Source organism: Pelodiscus sinensis, chromosome 16, assembly GCF_049634645.1.
Source record: "Pelodiscus sinensis isolate JC-2024 chromosome 16, ASM4963464v1, whole genome shotgun sequence".
In the NCBI taxonomy this organism is placed as follows: Eukaryota; Metazoa; Chordata; order Testudines; family Trionychidae; genus Pelodiscus; species Pelodiscus sinensis.
The window spans coordinates 15,627,295-15,646,698 of NC_134726.1; the positions used below are offsets into that span (position 1 = coordinate 15,627,295).

The following is a 19,404-nucleotide window of genomic DNA, read 5'->3' on the forward strand; positions in this document are numbered from 1 at the left end:
TGCAGAAGCATATTTACTCAGCATAGCTGGAAATCTTAACAATTACAGGACAATTTGAAAGCAATTGATTTCTGCGCTACTGTTCATACTACAAAAGGTACATACTACCTATGCGACACACAGATCTTACTCTTTGTAATACATTTTTTAAAGGGCAGATTTCTATTTTTTCCTTTTTTCACTATACTCATGAGGCAATAACATTTCCCTTTTTTCCTGCACTCAGTCCAGAGCATTTCCTTCTACATGGTCTTTCTGATTTCCCATTCTCACCAGCAAGAACCTCTTTTACTTTTATATTAGTAATCAACACATCTTCTCAGTGTCAACTAGGAGGTCTTCAGGACCCCTGGAATTCTTTGGCACCTTCAGAAGTTGACTTTGTAGTAACAGCAGACTTATTTTGATGCAAATGTTAGTAAATACAATGATATTTTGCAGTAATGATGTGTTTTCTCAATTTACTGCTAGCTGCAAAATTTACACTGAACTGCAATCCTCTTGTGTGCACGTGTTTTGACACAATGAATATCCTTAAATATGCAGGTGACCAGCATAAGCAAAACTATATTTTACAACTGTGTATATTTCAATATGAGGCTAAAGGACAGGCATTTACTTAAAAAAACCACAATGTGATCAGGACTCAGGATCATTTACATTTTAAGAGGTTTGGTCATGATCTGTAATATCTTGCACTATTTCCTAAACATACTATTAATTCTAGGAACAATTTTTGTCTGTCACATAACAAAAGTGTGTGCAACTGAAAGAGTACATGTATGTTAATAAATAAGGTTAAGATTTTGTTATGGTTATTTTTGTTAGTAAAAGACACAGAGAGGGTGAATAAATAAAAATTCACATAAGCCCAAGACTGATCTGTAACTTCTACTAAAATAACTGGGAAGTAGGAAGTGGGAGGACCAGCTGACTAGGTGGGGGGGACCAAAGCACCAGCAATACAGGGAGGGGTAGGATCTCAGCAGTGGCTACAGCTAATGTTCCCTCTATTTTTTCCCATTCATGTGTGGAATTAATTTTGTTATGGAGATGACATAGGGCCAAGGAGTTCGGAGAGTAAGAGAGACTAAAAATAAGAACATTTGATATTTTAAGGATTTACTAACTTCTGGTGAATTATCCCCTCCTGAAACCCACAGTTCTCTGTTTGTACCACCACAACTTGCTTTGGAAATTATTTGATGTAATGACTAGAGAATTAACTGTATGTGTCAAATAAGGAGTATGAATTAGCCAGTCTGCTCTCTCATGAAAATAAAAATACAGAAAATGTAACATATAACATTTTAAATAGAAAAAAATAGCCTACATAAATGTCAACAATATTTAAGAATATTTTAACTATTTTACTTTTTACTTTAAGTGTTATAAAATACTTGGTATGCAAGCCATCTTCAATTACTGACAATTCTCTTTGGCCCTAACTGTGCAGGTACATAAGAACAAGTGTAACTTTTCTCACAAGTAGGCCTATTCACTTCAAAGTTATGTGCACGTGTATTTTCAGAAACTGAACTAATGTGAAAATGTTGAGGTTTAGAAGTTACTATCTATGCCACAGGAGAAAAGGTTATTTTTTCTTAATTTTGTTTTTCAAGTCTTCTTATGCTAAGCCAAAAGACACCATCTCCTTTTTTACCTGCTCATCACAATAAGAAAATAAAATAATTGGACCTTCTGAATACTAAGGCAAATATGCAATGTTTTCATAATGTAAATGGTGTGAAGACTTTTCTACTTTCTTTACTAATTATAGGAGATTTTCTTATCAAGATTAAAATTTAAAGGATCTTAGATTAAAAATATGGAATACTTTTAATAAGCAGTTTGTACTAAAGGTAAATTAACTAAATTTACTTAAGAATGCTCTTTTGCACCAAAGCATTTTTCTAATGAGTTTGGAGGTGTCTCCACAATTGTATTGAGGCCAAGGAGCCCTAATGTATCTAACTAGAGGGTTTATCCAGTTTTGCTCCGGTTCTTAACTCAAGTTCTTTTTCTTCATTTAAATCAGTGTTCTGGGGTAGGGATGGGGATGAAGGGTTCAGTATGCAGGCTGCCTCAGGGAGAGAGGACAACCCCAGCTCTCTCTCACCATTGCAGCCTAGGGCCAGGTGAGAAGTGCCTGTCCATTGTCATTGCAGCTGCAGTGGCACAGCTGGGGGATACGTGCATGTACCCCCACCTGGGGGCAGACAGGCAAGTAGACAGACAAACAGACAAACTCTCTGAAATATATAGTAGATCGCTGTTCTCTTCCCCGTGTTGGGCGAAAGGGATTCTAGCTGTCTCAGTCCCCAACACTAGCCCTTTGCTGCCCCCTGTGGTCATTCTATAGTATAACTCCCTCCTACCAGACCCTCCCTTTCTATTTTACAAGAAACAAATCGAATTCCAGGCACATCCAATTGTTTTGGCACAACCAAACCCTTACCTTGCTTTAAGTCACAATAAGAGGGAGCTGCATACCAAATTTGGTGGTCCTAGCTCTTACTGTTTAGGAAGTGTTCTTGAACAAATGGACTCACAGACGGACAGATAGACAGATGCATATTTCTAAAATATATAGTAAGAAGATGATTTATCCGGCGTTACTTGGGTCCTTAACTAAATGAATTGGGGGGGGGGTTGGAAATAAAATGAAACTGTACATACTTCATTTAAATCATTGCGCTGGGATGGGGAGGTGGTTGAGTATGCAGACTGCCCCAGAGAGAGAGAACTAACCCAGCCTCTCTCACCACAGCAGCTGGGGGCCAGATGAGAAACACCTTTCTATGGCTGCTACAGCTCCAGCTGGCAAAGCTGCGGGAGGGTGCATGTCCCCCTGCTAGTGCAGGTCCGGGTTCAATTGTTCCCTGTGCTATCCAGCCACAGTGAGGAATGCAGCAAATTGCACACTTTCTCCTTGCTCCCTGAAAAAGGGGAACAGCCAACAATATCCCCATATAAATAGGATACAAGGGAGGAGATTCAGCCCATTCTGCCCACCTACAGGGCACATGGGAGGCGGGAGGGAGGCTTGGGGCTAGGCAGTCCCGGATGGGGGAAAATGATTACCCCAGCCTGCCTCTTTCACCTTCCTGGTGATTCTGTCTCTTTTGTATGGTTTTATGAGAAGCAATCTCATTTCAGGCACACCTCATTTTCCTAGCACAACCAAACCCCTACCTTGCTTTTAGTTATGGTAAGAGGAAGCTGTATGCAAATTTAGTAGTCTTAGCTCTTACTATTTAGGAGGAGTTCTTGAACATAAAAACAGATGGACATGTACACAGAGAGACAAACTCTCTCAAATATACAGTAGACAATGGTTCACTTTGGTCTGAAACTACAAGGACAGTCCACAATTGGACAGCACAATGATTTCACTTTTCTTTCTAGGTAAAAGAGTCGAAGACTTTTCCATATACTATAATAACTGTATGATGTAGATGTTTGGTTTAATGGAAATTAAAAAGAGTAATAATTAGGGTTGCCAGGTGTCCAGTTTTGAACCACACAGTCCAGTATTTGAGCTTTCTGTTTGGGAAACAAATTGAGAAAATATAAATGAGAAAATATAAATGTCCGGTATTTTCTAAATAAGATGTAATGTAGATTATGATGTAATGTCAAATGTGTCCGGTATTTTTGTTGAAACCATCTGGCAACCCTAGCAGTAATCACATTGTTTTTTAGGAAAACCCTTGCAGCAACAAAAAGGGTTGTGCGGACTTCTGACCCAAAAGATCTTTTTGGAAAGTATGCCAAAATAGGGAAGCTATTGACATGGCCAAGACCTTAGGAGTGAATTTGGCACAATTTGGATGACTAGGAAAGTCCTTTACTATTTTCTTAAGTATTCAGCCTTAGATAGGTAGCAGATGGAAAATAAAGATCAGGTCTAAATTTCATGTATGAGAGGATATAAGCTTGTAGGGACTTCGGGAGTCTTGAAAAACATTATAATCTTGGCACTGTGATAGCTAGAAACCCTAACAGCCAACCATGACTGTGAAGAAAAATGGGTCCATCTTGTTGAAAGACTTAATTCTTCGGGTGTTTTAAAGGACCAGAAAAGTAGCTCATATAGGTTAAGCACAGAAAAGAATGCCATTAATTATTTCAGAGACAAAAAGCAGCTATGTGCACATAAATGCTTCGAAGCTGGTTCTGTCCTCTAAAAATCTGCTGTTTGCAAACTGCTTACAATAAATAGTCAAATATATTATTTAAATCACATTTTGCTTAAATGCAAAATATATAAGATCATATTAATTTGTTCTGTAATACGTCTGATTTCAGTGATTTTAGCTGTAAAAAAAACCCTTACTATACAAGAACATCCTTCATAAATACTCAATTTCCCCATTGCCCTAGTCCAAACACTCATTAAGCGTGAGAAAAAATTATGCTGCTGAAAAGCTGGGCACAGCCAAAGGAGGACTTCCAGGCAAGTAGAATACAAACATTGCTCAAGGGACCTATTTAAAAAATGGGCAAGGTCACTATATTCCTACACAAATTACAGATGTACCAGACTATTATTTTACAGATTCTTTTTTGAAATAAAATAAAATAAAGTGAACACATTATTAATTAGCTGAGTTAATAATGGAAAAATAGAGGATATAAACAAAAAAGATATAGGGGGAAATTATATGCTTTTATGTTTAAAAAAGTGTTTTAAAGTTCATTTTGATCCTGAAACAATTCCATAATGATTCATAGAACAGACTAAGAGAAAATATTATTAACAAGCAAATCTATCACAAAAAATACTATAGAGTGTTCACTTGAACTTTATGTGTCACGGTACTAAATACAGTTCTGTCATTTGTTTTTTGTTTACAGTAATTTTTCATGTGAATTAAATGCTGATGAAAGATTCCGAATTGAAATCATGGGATACTGCAAGACTTTGTCCCTAGACCAACCAAAGATTGGGCAGCAACAATCAAACCTTCTCTAAGACTTTTCTACACTGGCAAGTTTTTTTGAGGAAAAGTGCCTTTTGTTGACAAAACCGCGTGAGCGTTTACATTGCAATGTGTCTTTTTTGGGGAAAAACAGCTATTTTCATAGACACAAACTTTCAGCTCCATGAGGGAATTATTTCTTTTTCACTTTCTCTGTTAATAAACATGTAGCGTAGACACCTGGAGGCATTCTGTTGCTGATTCTGGCCTCCAAGAAGTGGCTCACAATTCCCAAGAACCTTCTCTGGTCAGCAGTTTGAACTCCACTGCCCTGCAACCAGTTGACCAGCTATCCACTCTGTCACCTTGCAAACCCTGCAAAATTTTAATCCCATTTAATCCCATTTGCTGCAAAATTTTAATCCCATTAGATGTCTTTTTATTTGAGTTCACTGCAGAGGATAACAACTGTCTGATTTCATCCACACTGTTGTTGAGGTATTTGATGTAATGCATGAGGTACACTACCTAGGACCAACCTTACAAATCATGGTGCCCTTCACAGCCTAAGCACCTGGACTCCCCTCACCACTCTTGCAAGCTGGTTCAGCATGCAGAGGTCTCATGACATCTTCCCAGGAGCCTATGCCTGGCCATCGCACCAAATGCTTCCCCGCTTGGACTGCCACAGAGCTGCTGGATCTGATCAGTGTCTGGGGTAGGGATGTTAAAATGTGTTTATTTGTGTAAACGGGTATCCGCTAACATTTTCAGCAGATACACATTTACATGTTGGAGAGAGGGGGAGATGGGAGCCAGTGCTTGTGGGGAGTCATCTTTTAAGAGGGCTCCCCACAAGCACTGGCTCCTGTTTCCCCACCACCCCACCTCTGTATCAGAGGCAGGGAGGGGCAGTCCGCTCGGCAGGAGCTGGTACATTCTGGGAGCAGGCTTCAAAGCCAGTTCCCTGTGCGTACTGGCTCCCTCCTCCACCCTTCTCCCACGCTACTGTGTCCGTATGAGAGGCAGCAGCACAGGGGGAAGGAGCTCCACAGGCGCTGGTGCTCGGTGGGAGATGGCTTTTAAACTAGTTCCCAGTAAGCACCAGCTTCTGCCCTCCCCCTGCTGCCTCTGTGGGAGGCAGCAAGGGAGAGAAACAGCACTGTAGGAGCTAGCACGTGCGGGGTGCCAGCTTAAAAGCCGGTTCTCCACACGCACCGGCTCCCGCCTCCCCTCCTTGCTGCCTCTGATGCAGGGGAGGAGGGAAGAGGTGGCAGGTTGCATGTAACCAAGAGGCCCAGGCATATCTGTTAACCATGTATTTGACTACATGCTCAAATCCCTAGTCTGGGGAGAGGAGTCTGTTCAGTCCCAGATGTAAGTGACCCATCGGAACTGGGACACTTTTTGCCACATTTCTCAATCTTCATGTGAAAAAGGATATGAGACAGACTGTACAAAGAATAAAGGACTCAGACAAGGCCATTATAAGGTCCATGAAGCAAAGTGATGCTCTGGTGCTTCACCAAAGAGCTGCCATTTCTATAAGGAGCTGGACGCTATCATCAGCAGTGACCCCACCTCTACTGCCAAGAGCCTTGTTGATGCTTTGGAGGGCAAGGAGATAGTACATGGAGCATCTAACCCAGAGGATGAAATAGCAGACAAATAGGTTGAGGTAGACAAGGATCAGGGACTCCCCCTGTGGTCACCAAGTCTATCTGGCAGTCAGAAATTGTTCTCCACTTTTGACGGATGTAGCGAGTCTGAGCAACCACTTTCTGAGGACCAGGAAGCAGGGGATGAGATGAAGAGTGAATGGCTGTGGTTTGTGGAGTGTGGGACTGAGGGCAAGAAAAAGTGGGAGGCTGGCTACGTTTTTGTGAGCTGCGGGTAGTCCTGCATAGCTAATCCATATGGCTAAGCAGCATGTTAATACTCACTGTGATCTCAATGGAATCCTGCAGAAAGAGGCTATCAAACTTTTGGAGAGGTACTTGTACATTTTCAGTTTAACATTCTATGGCAGTGATGCTTTGTCACCTCTCTTATGATAAGACAATAGCCCAGGAGTCAGCAACCTTTTCAAACCAAAGAGCCAAACTACATCAACATTCAGAACAAGTGGTCAACAAAGAGCCCTATGGGAATGCCAATTTGCATGACTGAAAATATACAACTGAATATTATTGATAACTGACGTAATGATTAATAATAGCATAAATGAAATGTACTCACATACAGGCAGTCCCTGGGTTACGTACAAGATAGGGACTGTAGGTTTGTTCTTAAGTTGAATCTGTATGTAAGTCGGAACTGGCGTCCAGATTCAGCTGCTGCCTCGGGGCAGGGGCTTCCTGTAGTCAGCCACTGGTCAGTTTCAGCAGCAGATGACTTGGGGACACCTGGGGCAGAGCAGCTGTGGTGCTGCTGGGTTGGTCTAGTAGCGCCGCCGCTCCTCGGCGCTACTGGACCAACCCAGCAGCACCCCAGCTGCTCTGCCCCAGGCGTCCTGATTCAGCCGCTGCTGAAACTGACCAGCAGTGGCTGAATCAGGACGCCTGGGGCAGAGCGGCTGGGGTGCTGCCGGGTTGGTCCAGTAGCGCCCAGAGCGGCGCTACGGGACCAACCGGCAGCGCCCCAGCTGCTGTACCACAGGCGTCTGGAGCAAAACCGCGGAGCATGGGGGCAGCGGGACAGCCCAGACGCGCCGTGGCTGTCCTGCTGCCCTCGGGTTCCGCGGCTTTGCTCTCCTTTGCTCCCCATCCCCCTGGTCTGCAGACCAGGGGGACGGGGAGCAAAGCGGCGGAACACGCGGGCAGCGGACAGCCCAGACACGTCTGGGCTGTCCGCTGCCCGCGTGTTCCGCCGCTTTGCTTCCTCTCCCTGGTCTGCTGGAGACCAGGGAGAGGGAGGGCCCCATTCGTAACTGCGGATCCGACATAAGTTGGATCCGCGTAACTCGGGGACTGCCTGTATAGGTTTGTTCTTAAGTTGAATTTGTATGTAAATCGGAACTGGCTCCAGATTCAGCCGCTGCTGCCGAAACTGACCAGGGGCTGACTACAGGAAGCTGGAGGCAGAATTGCTCTTCCCCCAGCTTCCTGGAATCAGCCACTGATCAGTTTCAACAGCGGCTGAATCTCGAGCCTGGGACAGAACAGCTGGGCTGCCAGGTAGGTCCCTGCAGGACCAACCCGGCAGCACCCCAGCTGCTCTACCCCAGGGTCCACAACAAAAGCCTGGTCTGCTGGGGGGGGGGGGGGCGGGCGCACTAGCTGCGCCCTCCCCCCCAGCAGACCAGGGATACGGGGAGCAAAGCCGCAGGGGCGGCGGGGTGCCGCGCCTCTGAGGCTTTGCCAGAGAAAAGCCTCAGAGGCGCAGGACCCCTCCGCCTTCCCGGCTTTGCTCCAGGTGTCCCTGGTCTGCTGGAGACGGTCCCCAGCAGACCAGGGGCACCCGGAGCAGCTTTTCTCGCCCCGGAGGTCGAGGTAGCGGGACCGCTGCGCTCTGGGCGGTCCCACTGCTTGCGAGCTCCGGGACGAGAAAGCCCCATTCGTAAGTGCGGATCCGACATAAGTCGGATCCGCGTAACTCGGGGACTGCCTGTACTTTATTTAATAGGACTTCTGCTGCTGCATCTTTTTGCACATTTCTTTTAAGTTTACATCATAACTGGTCAAATCCAGCTTCATGCATGCATTCAGGCTGTCTTCTGCCAATTTTATGGCAGGGGACTGGTGATATGGGGGGGGTGCAGAAACCTAGGTTGAGGTGTATGAGAGGTTCAGGGCAGGGGATCTGGGTATATGATGGACTCAAGGCACAAGGTTGGAGTGTGTGGGGGTGCAGGAGTGTTATGGCAGGGGACTAGGTATATGGGCGTATGATGGGCTCAGGATTGGTGTGGGGTGTGTGCAGGAGTGTTATGACACTGCAGCCATATGGGGGGTGGGCCCCAATTGGGGGCTTGTTCGCAAGGCTTCATTTTTAAATAAAGTGAAATATGTCCAACACAAAAGATTTCAACATTGTCTTCATTTAAGGCAGGGGCGGGGAACCTTTTTTGGTGAGGTTTTAGAGGGGGTGAGGGTGGAAGGGGGGTCTGAGTGGGAAGTAAGGTTCAGGAGCAGTCTGGGGGCAGGCTATCTGACCAGGGGACAGGAGTGGGCTGGGGGCAGGCTGTCTGGCCAGGGGGAGTGACTGAGGGGAGTGCTGGGTCTGGGCATAAGGGCTGGGGGGGCCACTTACTTGCTTTCGCACCACATGTAACAAGCCTCCCGCTGCTCCCATGTGCCAGGAAGGGGAAGCCTGCAGGAAGTGTTTCCTGGGGGAAAGAAAATGGCAGCACACAGAGCTATTTTTGGATCCTGGTTTCTGACAAGGTGGAGGAATGGAAAGAGCAGCACACAGAGCCATTTTGTTCCCCACACACTTGATCCAGCAGGGAGGCTCGGGGCTTTCTCTGCTCCCCCTCCCCTCCCCCAGGAAACCGGTGCTGCTGTTCCAGCGCTGTAGTGCCAGCACTGGCTCCCTGCTGCAGAGGGAGTTGGGGCTCCAAAAGAGCCATATCTGGCTTCCTAGTGAGCCATATTTGGCTTGCAAGCCATAGATTGCTGACCCCTGCACTAGCCCACACCATTCATCTATCACTTGTGCAGGAACCAAAGCAGAACATAGGTGGCGTACATAAGGAGTAGGACAAAAGCAACAAGCCTAGAGAGGTTGTGCTCTGGTATCCTTGCTTAATTTGGAGAGACAGGTGTCTGCCACAGTGTTACCGGTCCATGGAGAAGTGTGACATAATTAGAATTATGTTTGTTCCTGTAAAAGGAATTTTCTAGTCCTGGCTGCAGTTTCTGTTGTTGGCATGTACTGAAGCTACCACTTCTTTCTCCTCACTCACCATGATTAAGGTGCTTGCCAAGATGTGTTACTTTCAAGGGCCAGCAGAACAGTGAGTGAAAATGTTGGAAAAGGGGGTTGTAAGTGAAATGTTACAATATAGGAATCAGTGTTAACAGACACCTATTTGTGGATTGTGTTCAGTATCAGCGACCTTGGCAGCCCCATTGCACAGTGCCTCTGAGTACTTGCTACAGATAAGAAAATGCCTTCATAAAAGTAGGGAGGATTCGATCCATGAAGTGCTAAATCATTCAGTGAGTGCATACAGATGTCAGAAACAATGCTTAAAAAGCTGTGAGGACAACCAGGCCACAGACTACATGACCAGGGTGATGCAGGAATAGACAGAGATCCTCAAGTGTTTAGTGAAGCAGCACAGTGATCCAAGAAGGGTATCATCCCTCCTCCCCACAGAAGACTCAAAATTCTGTGTCCATCAATTACCCCTACAATACCCTCACATTTCTTTTCACTTTCTGGGAGCAATCATTTTGCCACGTACTCCACCCCCTCTTCCAACTTTGATTATGATACCTGAGTGTACGCACATTTGAGAGTTGTAACCCTTTCCCAGCACCTCCCTTACCAGCTCTTGGGCATGCTTTATTGCATTTCAGTGCACTGTTTTCTGGTGAATAAAGACATTTTTATAATGATTCAAGGCTTTTATTTACTATTCAACAATCTCACGGACCAATCACTGAGATCCTTAAAGGTAAGTTCTTGGCTATGTGTTGTATTGGATAGGGGGTGGAATGCCCCGTGAGCAACTGTAACAGAGGTTTATTTCAGTGCCCCTCATTTTGAAAGTGCACCTCAAAGCTTCCTTGATGTTAATAGCAGCCCTTTGAGTTCCTCTGACAGCTCTAGTGCCTGATTACCCAATCTCTGCAGACAAGTGCTATGCCTCCGTGTTCCACCTCTGAGCAAAAAATTCACACAAATTATGCAAACTGCAACAAGATGCAATGACCACAAGAATATTGTATGCAGTGAGTTCTAGCCTGCCATAGAGACACCTCCATTTGCCTTCAATCTCCCAAAGACGTATTTGACCACTGTGTGGCACCTGTTCCTTATTGCTTCCTTAAATGCTCCTTATTGCTATCTAGCTACCCCATTGTACAGTTTGATGAGCCAGTGCTGCAAGGGGTAAGCTAGGTCTCCCAGGATCACAAGGGGCATTTTCACAACCCCCACTGTAATCTTGTGGTCTGGAAAGAAAGTCTCCGCCTGCAGCTTTCTATACAGCCCAGTGTTCCTGAAGATGTATGTCATGCACCTTTCCAAACCACCACACACTGATGTCTGTGAAATATCCATAGTGATCCACAAGCACCTGCAGCACTATCAAGAAATATCCCTTCTCAGTGGCAAGGTGGGCTGGCACTAAAATTGGAATGTGTGCATCATCAATTGTACCTCCCTCCCACATGTTGGGAAATCTCATGTCCACAAAGCCAGCCCCTACGTCATGCACATTTCCCAGAATCATGATCCCATAGAAGAATGTGATTTATTGCCCTGCACATTTGCAGAAGTACAGCACCAGTGGCAGACTTCCCCATTCCAAACTGATTTGCAACTGACTGGTAGCAATTAGGAGTCACCAGTTTCTCACAACAATTACCGCGTGCTTCTCAACTGAGAGAGCAGCTCTCATTCTGGTGTCCTTTTGCCATAGTTCAGGGACCAGCTTAGCACACAGCTCCAGGAAGGAGACTTTATGCATCCTAAAGTTTTGTAACTATGGATCTTCATCCGATACTTGCATGATAATGTGATCTCAACAATTAGTGCTAGCCCAAAAGCACCACTCTACCCTGTACAATTACTCTGTGACTACCAAATGCAAGGAGAGGTTGCTGCTGTCCATATCATGCACACTATTTAGAAAATCTAGACATAGACAAATCCATAGCTCCAGATTTAATGCATCCGAGGATACTGAGGGAGTTGGCAAATTTCATTGCAGAGCATTTGGTCATTATGGGTATGTCTAGACTACATACCTCTGCTGACAGAGGCATGTAAAATAGGCTACCCAACATAGTCAATGAAGTGGGGATTTAAATATCCCCAGCTTCATTAAAATAAAAATGGCCACCGTGCTGTGCCGAGGCTTACAGGAGTGGTCGACAAAGGCTTCCCCTGTCGACCAATCTGTGTCTTGACTGACGCGTTGTGCCGACAATCAGCTGAGCCGGCACAGCGCGGTGGCCATTTTTATTATAATGAACCTGGGAATATTTAAATCCCCGCTTCATTGACTATGTCGGGTAGCCTATTTTACATGCCTCTGTTGGCAGAGGCATGTAGTCTAGACATACCTTATCATTGAAAACTTGTGGAAATCGGGAGAGTCCCGGATGATTGGAAAAAAGCAAATGTAGTGCCCATCTTTTAAAAAAGGGAACAACAATCCAGGGAACTACAGACCAGTCAACCTTAACTCAGTCCCCTGAAAAATCATGGAGGGGATCCTCAAGAAATCCATTTTGAAGCACTTGGAAGAGGGGAAAGTGTTCAGGAATAGTCAACATGGATTCACCAAGGGCAAGGCATGCCTGATTAGCTTCTATGATGAGGTAACTGGCTCTGTGGACATGGGAAAGTCAGTGGATGTGATATATGTTGACGCTAGCAAAGCTTTTGATACAGTCTCCGACAACATTCTTGGCAGCAAGCTAAGGAAGTATGGATTGGATAAATGAACTTGTAAGGTGGACAGAAAGCTGGCTAAATTGTCAGGCCCAACGGGTAATGGTCAATGGCTCGATGTCTGGTTGGCCATCGATTTCAAGTGGAGTGCCCCAACGATCAGTTCTAGGACCAGTTTTGTTCAACATCTTTATTAATGACCTGGATGAAGGGATGGATTGCAACCTCAGCAAGTTTTCGGATGACACTAAGCAAGGGAGAAAGGTAGATATGCTGGAGGGCAAGGATAGGGTCCAGAGTGACCTAGACAAATTAGAAGATTGGGCCAAAAGAAATCTGATGAGGTTCAACAAGGACAAGTACAGAGTCCTGCACTTGGGACGGAAGAATCCCAAGTACTACTATAGGCTGGGGACCGACTGGCTAAATAGCAGTTCAGCAGAAAAGGACCTGGGGATTACAGTGGATGAGAAGCTGGATATGAATCAACAGTGTACCTTGTCACCAAGAAGGCTAATGACATATTAGGGAGCATTAAGAGGAGCATTGCCAGCAGATCTAGAGAAGTTATTGTTCCCCTTTTTTTGGCACTGGTGAGGCCACATCTGGAGTATTTTTGGCACTGGTGAGGCCACTTCTGGGTCCCCCACTACACTGGATGCATTGGAGTGGGTCCAGCGAAGGGCAACCAAAATGATTAGGGGGCTGGTGCACATGACTTACGAGGAGAGACTGAGAGACTGGGCTTATTTAGTCTGCAGAAGGGAAGAATGAGGGGGGGATTTGATAGCAGCCTTCAACTTCCTGAAGGGTGGTTCCAAAGAGGCTGGAGAAAGGCTGTTCACAGTAGTGACAGATGGCAGAACAAGGAGCAATGGTTTCAAGTTACAGTGGGGGAGGACTAAGTTGGATATTAGGAAAAACTATTTCACTAGGAGGGTAATGAAGTACTGGAATGGGTTACCCTAGGGAAGTGCTGGAATCTCCATCCCTAGAGGTTTTTTAGTCTGGGCTTGACAAAGTCCTGACTGGGATGACTTAATTGGGATTGGTCCTGCTTTGGCCAGGGGGCTGGACTTGATTACCTCCTGAGGTCTCTTCCAGCACTATGATTCTATGAAATGACTATGCGGATAACTACACAGCCATTCTGTTATTTTGAAATAATTACGAAATTACAGACGGCTTATTCCAAAATCTGCAAACCTTATTCCACAAGGAATAACGCTTATTCTGAAATCACTATTTCTAAATAAGGCGTGTGGAGATGCTTCACGGCTGCTATTTCAAAATAGCCCCTCATCAGGGCCATTCTAAGTTATTCCTCCCCAGTGCCTTCTGGAGCTCTAAATCGAGATAGCACATCTACATTAGGGAAGCCTGTCTCGGACTAATTTTGAGGCTTCCCTGCAGTACAGACGTTCTATTCAAAATAAGCTGTTTCAGAATAACATATCCATACATATCCGGATATTGTAACACTAATTGGCAAGTTGTTAACAATAAAATACTTTCACACTACATTCTCATAAAACAGAAAAAACTCTTGTATATATTCAGAGCATATCCACAACTTTCCTATTGTCTGAAGTAATAGCATGTTTGCTTTTAACTAACAGGAAGCATATAAAGAAAAACAGATTGGTGAGAATAGATGACTAAATCATTTACCATGTAAAACAGTTTTCCAGAAGAAATCTACATAGATTAAAACTAGGATGGGTACACCTACTCATACTACAATTACACTTACACTTGCAGGATAGACATACCGTAAGGATATTTAAATACATAAACTAAAGAACAAAGATTGGAATTACTTCTGTGCTCCTTATCACAGAACATGTTCAATATTTTATTTCTATTTTTCTAGAGCATTTATTTTTAGAGCATTTATTCTAGGCAAGATCATGACATTGGGAGTTATTATTTGGAAGAGTGGCACATTAAAACAGATCTAAATATAATCATGAAAAATAATGTTCCCAAGATCTCCACTAAAGTCTTTATTGACCTATAATCTTGAAATGTTCCTCCTAAGTGAAGGCAGACTCAGTATTTTGATTAACTGAGGACATGTCTACACTGTGGAGAAGATCAACCCTCCAGAGGTCGATCTTCTAGCGTTTGATTTTGCAGGTATAGCGTAGCCCCCACCAGCATCCTGTACTCCTCATTCTATGATAAGTAAGGGAAGCCAATGGGAGCATGTGCTCCCATAGGCTTCCCGCAGTGTAGATGATGCAGCGGCTCAGCTTTGGTTAAGCAAAATCCAGCTACGCATTTTGCACAGGAATGTGGTGAAACAGACCTGTCTGGGACAAAAAGGGGCAATCAGGATGACTGTGACCCTGCCCTGCTAGATTTTGTGCAACACTCACCATTACCCTAGGGAGTGGTAACCTATGGCTTCACTGTCACATTACATGGCATACTTGCATTTGCCCTGGGAATTGAACAGATCTCTTGTTGGGGTCCCCCATCACATGAAAAGGTTGTGTAGCCCCATGTCATGAAGTTCCTACTCATGGTCAATCACTAAGTGTCTACTGAGGGAGTCTGTAAGCATACTCAGTATCCCTGGAAGGTAGGCTGTGGACAGGGTGATCTGTTGCTGACACACCAGTTCTGAAAGTTGAACTGCTGTACACTATGAGGCTGATCTTTCTCTCCCTTGCTTGTTGATGTAAAGGAGATCAGGACATGGTGAGAGTGGATGAATGGAAGAAATGATTTGCATGCCTTCATTAGTGACCATAATTTAATACTGATGTACATTCTGTATTGGACTGGGCCATGCCATATTGCCCATAGAGGATCTGAAATCTACTACGGATGCATCTGCAGTAATGGTCTTGTCTGGAGAAGAGGGGAGAAAGAGGATCTCCATATACACTAGTGATGTGAAAGTGTAAACAGTATATATGGAGCCCAGGCTCATCAGTTAATGTTCATAGTTACATGTAGGATCCTATTATGCACCAGTACTGGCATGCATGGGTTCCCAGGGAGATGTCTGCCACCTCATGCCGGTACCTTTGATACAGGGGCAGCAAGACAAGGAAGCATGCAGGAGCTGGTATGCACAGGGAGCCAGCTTAAAAGTCAGCTCCCCTTGTGCACTGGCTCCTGGGGAGCCGCTGGCTACTCCACATGTAATGTTTGAAATTTTTCAGCAGTTACACAGTTACTTAATTACATACACTGTAACATTCCTAATATATATATGATGAGAATTTGTCCATTACAGGAGGGAGGTCAGTATCTTGGTGGGAATTGTTAGTGTGAGGTTCATGGAATGATGGTTGGGAAGTAAACCAACTGTAGCCATTCTTGAAGGCTGCAAAGGTGAAACCTTACAAATGGAGTGATGTACATGCATACGGCCAAGTAGCTGAGTAGGGACAGGCAGAGAATCTCAGAACTGGAAGGAACTTGAGAGATCATCAAGTGCAGTCCCCTGCAGTCATGGCAGAACCAAATACCATTGGGAACAGTGGAGGGCACAGAGCCATGCGTGTCCCCAGGGAGCTAAACCAGGAAAGCACCCCCATATTTCTTACACACCCTTCCTCCTGCACACACCGCAAACTCCCACCCTACTCCTGCACCCTCCCTTCCACTCAGACTACGTGTTCCTGTACCCCACCTCCTGCCCAGATTTCACACCCTCATCCCGCTTTCTAGAAACCCCTTCCCATATACTGAGTCCCTAATTTTTGGCCTCTCTAGAGTCTATGGGGGCCAGAAAATCTAATAGATACAGCTCCCCAGAGGAGTTAATCCAGCCTGCGGTGAAGCCCTGAACCTCGGTTCATAAGAACATAAGAATGGCCATACTGGGTCAGACCAAAGGTCCATCTAGCCCAGTATCCTGTCTGCCGACAGTGGCCAGCACCAGGTGCCCCAGAGAGGGTGGACCGAAGACAATGATCAAGCGATTTGTCTCCTGCCATTCCTCTCCAGCCTCTGATAAACAGAGGCCAAGGACACCATTTTATCCCCTTGCTAATAGCCTTTTAGGGACCTAACCTCAATGAAATTATCTAGCTTCTCTTTAAACTCTATTATAGTCCTAGACTTCACAGCCTCCTCTGGCAAGGAGTTCCACAGGTTAACTACACGCTGTGTGAAGAAGAACTTTCTTTTATTAGTTTTAAACCTGCTACCTATTAATTTCATTTGGTGTCCTCTAGTTCTTCTATTTAGGAAACTAATAAATAACTTTTCTTTATCGGCCCTCTCCACACCACTCATGATTTTATATACCTCTATCATATCCCCCTTCAGTCTACTCTTTTCTAAACTGAAAAGTCCCAGTCGCTTTAACCTCTCCTCATATGGGAGCCGTTCCAAACCCCCTAATCATTTTAGTTGCCCTTTTCTGAACCCTTTCCAAGGCCAAAATATCTTTCTTGAGGTGAGGAGACCACATCTGTACACAGTATTCAAGATATGGGCGTACCATACTTTTATACAGGGGCAGTAAGATATTCTGTGTCTTATTTTCTATCCCTTTCTTAATAATTCCTAGCATCCTATTTGCCTTTTTGACCACCGCTGCACTGTGTGGAAATTTTCAGAGAACTGTCCCCGATAACTCCCAGATCTCATTCCTGATTTGTCGTAGCCAAATTAGCCCCCATCATACTGTACGTATAGTTAGGGTTATTTTTCCCCGATGTGCATTACTTTACACTTATCTACATTGAATGTCATTTGCCATTTTGTTACCCAGTCACTCAGTTTGGTGAGATCTTCTTGGAGTCCCTCATAGTCTGCTTCTGTTTTGACTATCCTAAACAGTTTGGTACCATCTGCAAACTTTACTACCTCATTGCTTACCCCTTTCTCCAGATCATTTATGAATAAGCTGAAAAGGATTGGTCCCAGGACTGACTCTTGGGGGACACCACTAGTTACCCCTCTCCATTCTGAACATTTACCATTTATTCCTACCCTTTGTTTCCTGTCTTTTATAACCAAGCCATGAAAGGACCTTCCCTCTTATCCCATGGCCATGTAATTTACACAAGAGCCTTTGGTGAGGGATCTTGTCAAAGGCTTTCTGAAAATCTAAGTATACTATATCTACTGGATCCCCCTTGTCCGCATGTTTGTTAACCCCTTCAAAGAACTCAGTTTAGTAAGACAGGATTTCCCTTTACAGAAACCATGTTGACTTTTGACCAACAAATTATGTTCTTCTACATGCTTCACAATTTTATTCTTTACTATTGTTTCGACTAATTTGCCCGGTACTGAAGTTAGACTTAGCGGTCTGTAATTGCCAGGATCGCCTCTAGAGCCCTTTTTAAATATTGGTGTCATGTTGGCTACCTTCCAGTCATTAGGTACGAAAGCCGATTTAAGGGATAGGTTACAAACCACAGATAATAGCTCAGCAATTTCCCATTTGAGTTCTTTTAGAACCTTTGGATGAATGCCATCTGGTCCCGGAGATTTGTTAACATTTAAGTTTTTCTATTTGTTCCAAAACCTCCTCTAATGACACTTCAATCTGGGACAGTACCTCAGATTCATCACCCACAAAGGACGGTGCAGATTTGGGAATCTCCCCAACGTCCTCAGCCGTGAAGACTGAAGCAAAGAAATCATTTAGTTTATCTGCAATGGCTTTATCGTCCTTGATTGCTCCTTTTAGAGCTCGATCATCTAGGGGACCCACAGGTTTTTTTAGCAGGCTTCCTGCTTCTAATGTACTTAAAAAACATTTTGCTATTTCTTTTTGAGTTTTTGGCTAGCTGTTCCTCAAAATCTTTTTTTGCTTTTCTTAGTACATTTTTACACTTGATTTGACAGTGTTTATGTTCCTTTCTATTTATCTCACTAGGATTGGACTTCCACTTCTTAAAAGGTACCTTTTTGCCCCTCACTGCTTCTTTTACATGGTGGTTAAGCCACGGTGACTCTTTTTTAGGTCTCTTGCTATGTTTTTTAACTTGGGGTATACATTTAAGTTGGGCCTCTATTATGGTGTCTTTAAAAAGTTTCCATGTAGCTTTCAGGGATTTGGCTCTAGTCACTGTGCCTTTTAATTTCTGTTTAACTAACCTCCTCATTTTTGTGTAATTCCCCTTTTTGAAATTAAATGCCAGGGTGATTAGTCCTGGATCTCCATTAGTGTTCTTCTCATCACAGGAATGTTGAATGTTATTATATTATGGTCACTATTCCCAAGCGGTTCTGTAACGGTTATTTCCTGAACCTGATCTTTCGCTCCACTCAGGACTAAATCGAGAATTGCCTCTCCCCTTGTGGGTTCCTGCACCAGCTGCTCCAAGAAGCAGTCATTTAAGCCATTGAAAAATTTTATCTCCGCTTCTCTTCCTGAGGTGACATGTATCCAGTCAATATGGGGGTAATTAAAATCCCCCATTATTATAGAGTTCTTTATTTTGGTAGCCTCTCTAATCTCCCTCAGTATTTCAATGTCAGTATCACTGTCCTGGTCAGGTGGTCGGTAATATATCCCTACTGCTAATTTCTTATTATTGGAGCATGGAATTACTACCCATAGCAATTCTATTGAACATGTTGATTCACTTAATATTTTTATTTCATTTGATTCTACATTATCTTTCACATACAGTGCCACTCCGCCACCCACCCGGCCTGCTCTATCCTTTCGATATATTTTATATCCCGGTATGATTGTGTCCCACAGATTTTCCTCATTCCACCAGGTTTCAGTGATGCCTATTATGTCAATCTCCTCATTTAATACGAGGTACTCTAGTTCATCCATCTTATTATTAGTCAGACTCCTAGCATTTGTGTACAAGCACTTTAAAAATTTGCCACTGCTTATTTGTCTGCCCTTACTTGATGCACTGGATTCCTTTGTATGTGGTTGTTTGTCTGCTCTGTCCCATGGTTTGCCCTCTCC

General features: G+C 44.1%; 1 protein-coding gene across 13 annotated transcripts in view; it reads right to left on the reverse strand.

Annotated features, from left to right (window-relative positions):
- Positions 1-19,404, reverse strand: part of MRTFB (myocardin related transcription factor B) — a 266,743-nt gene that overhangs the window by 109,509 nt on the left and 137,830 nt on the right. The window lies entirely within an intron of this gene.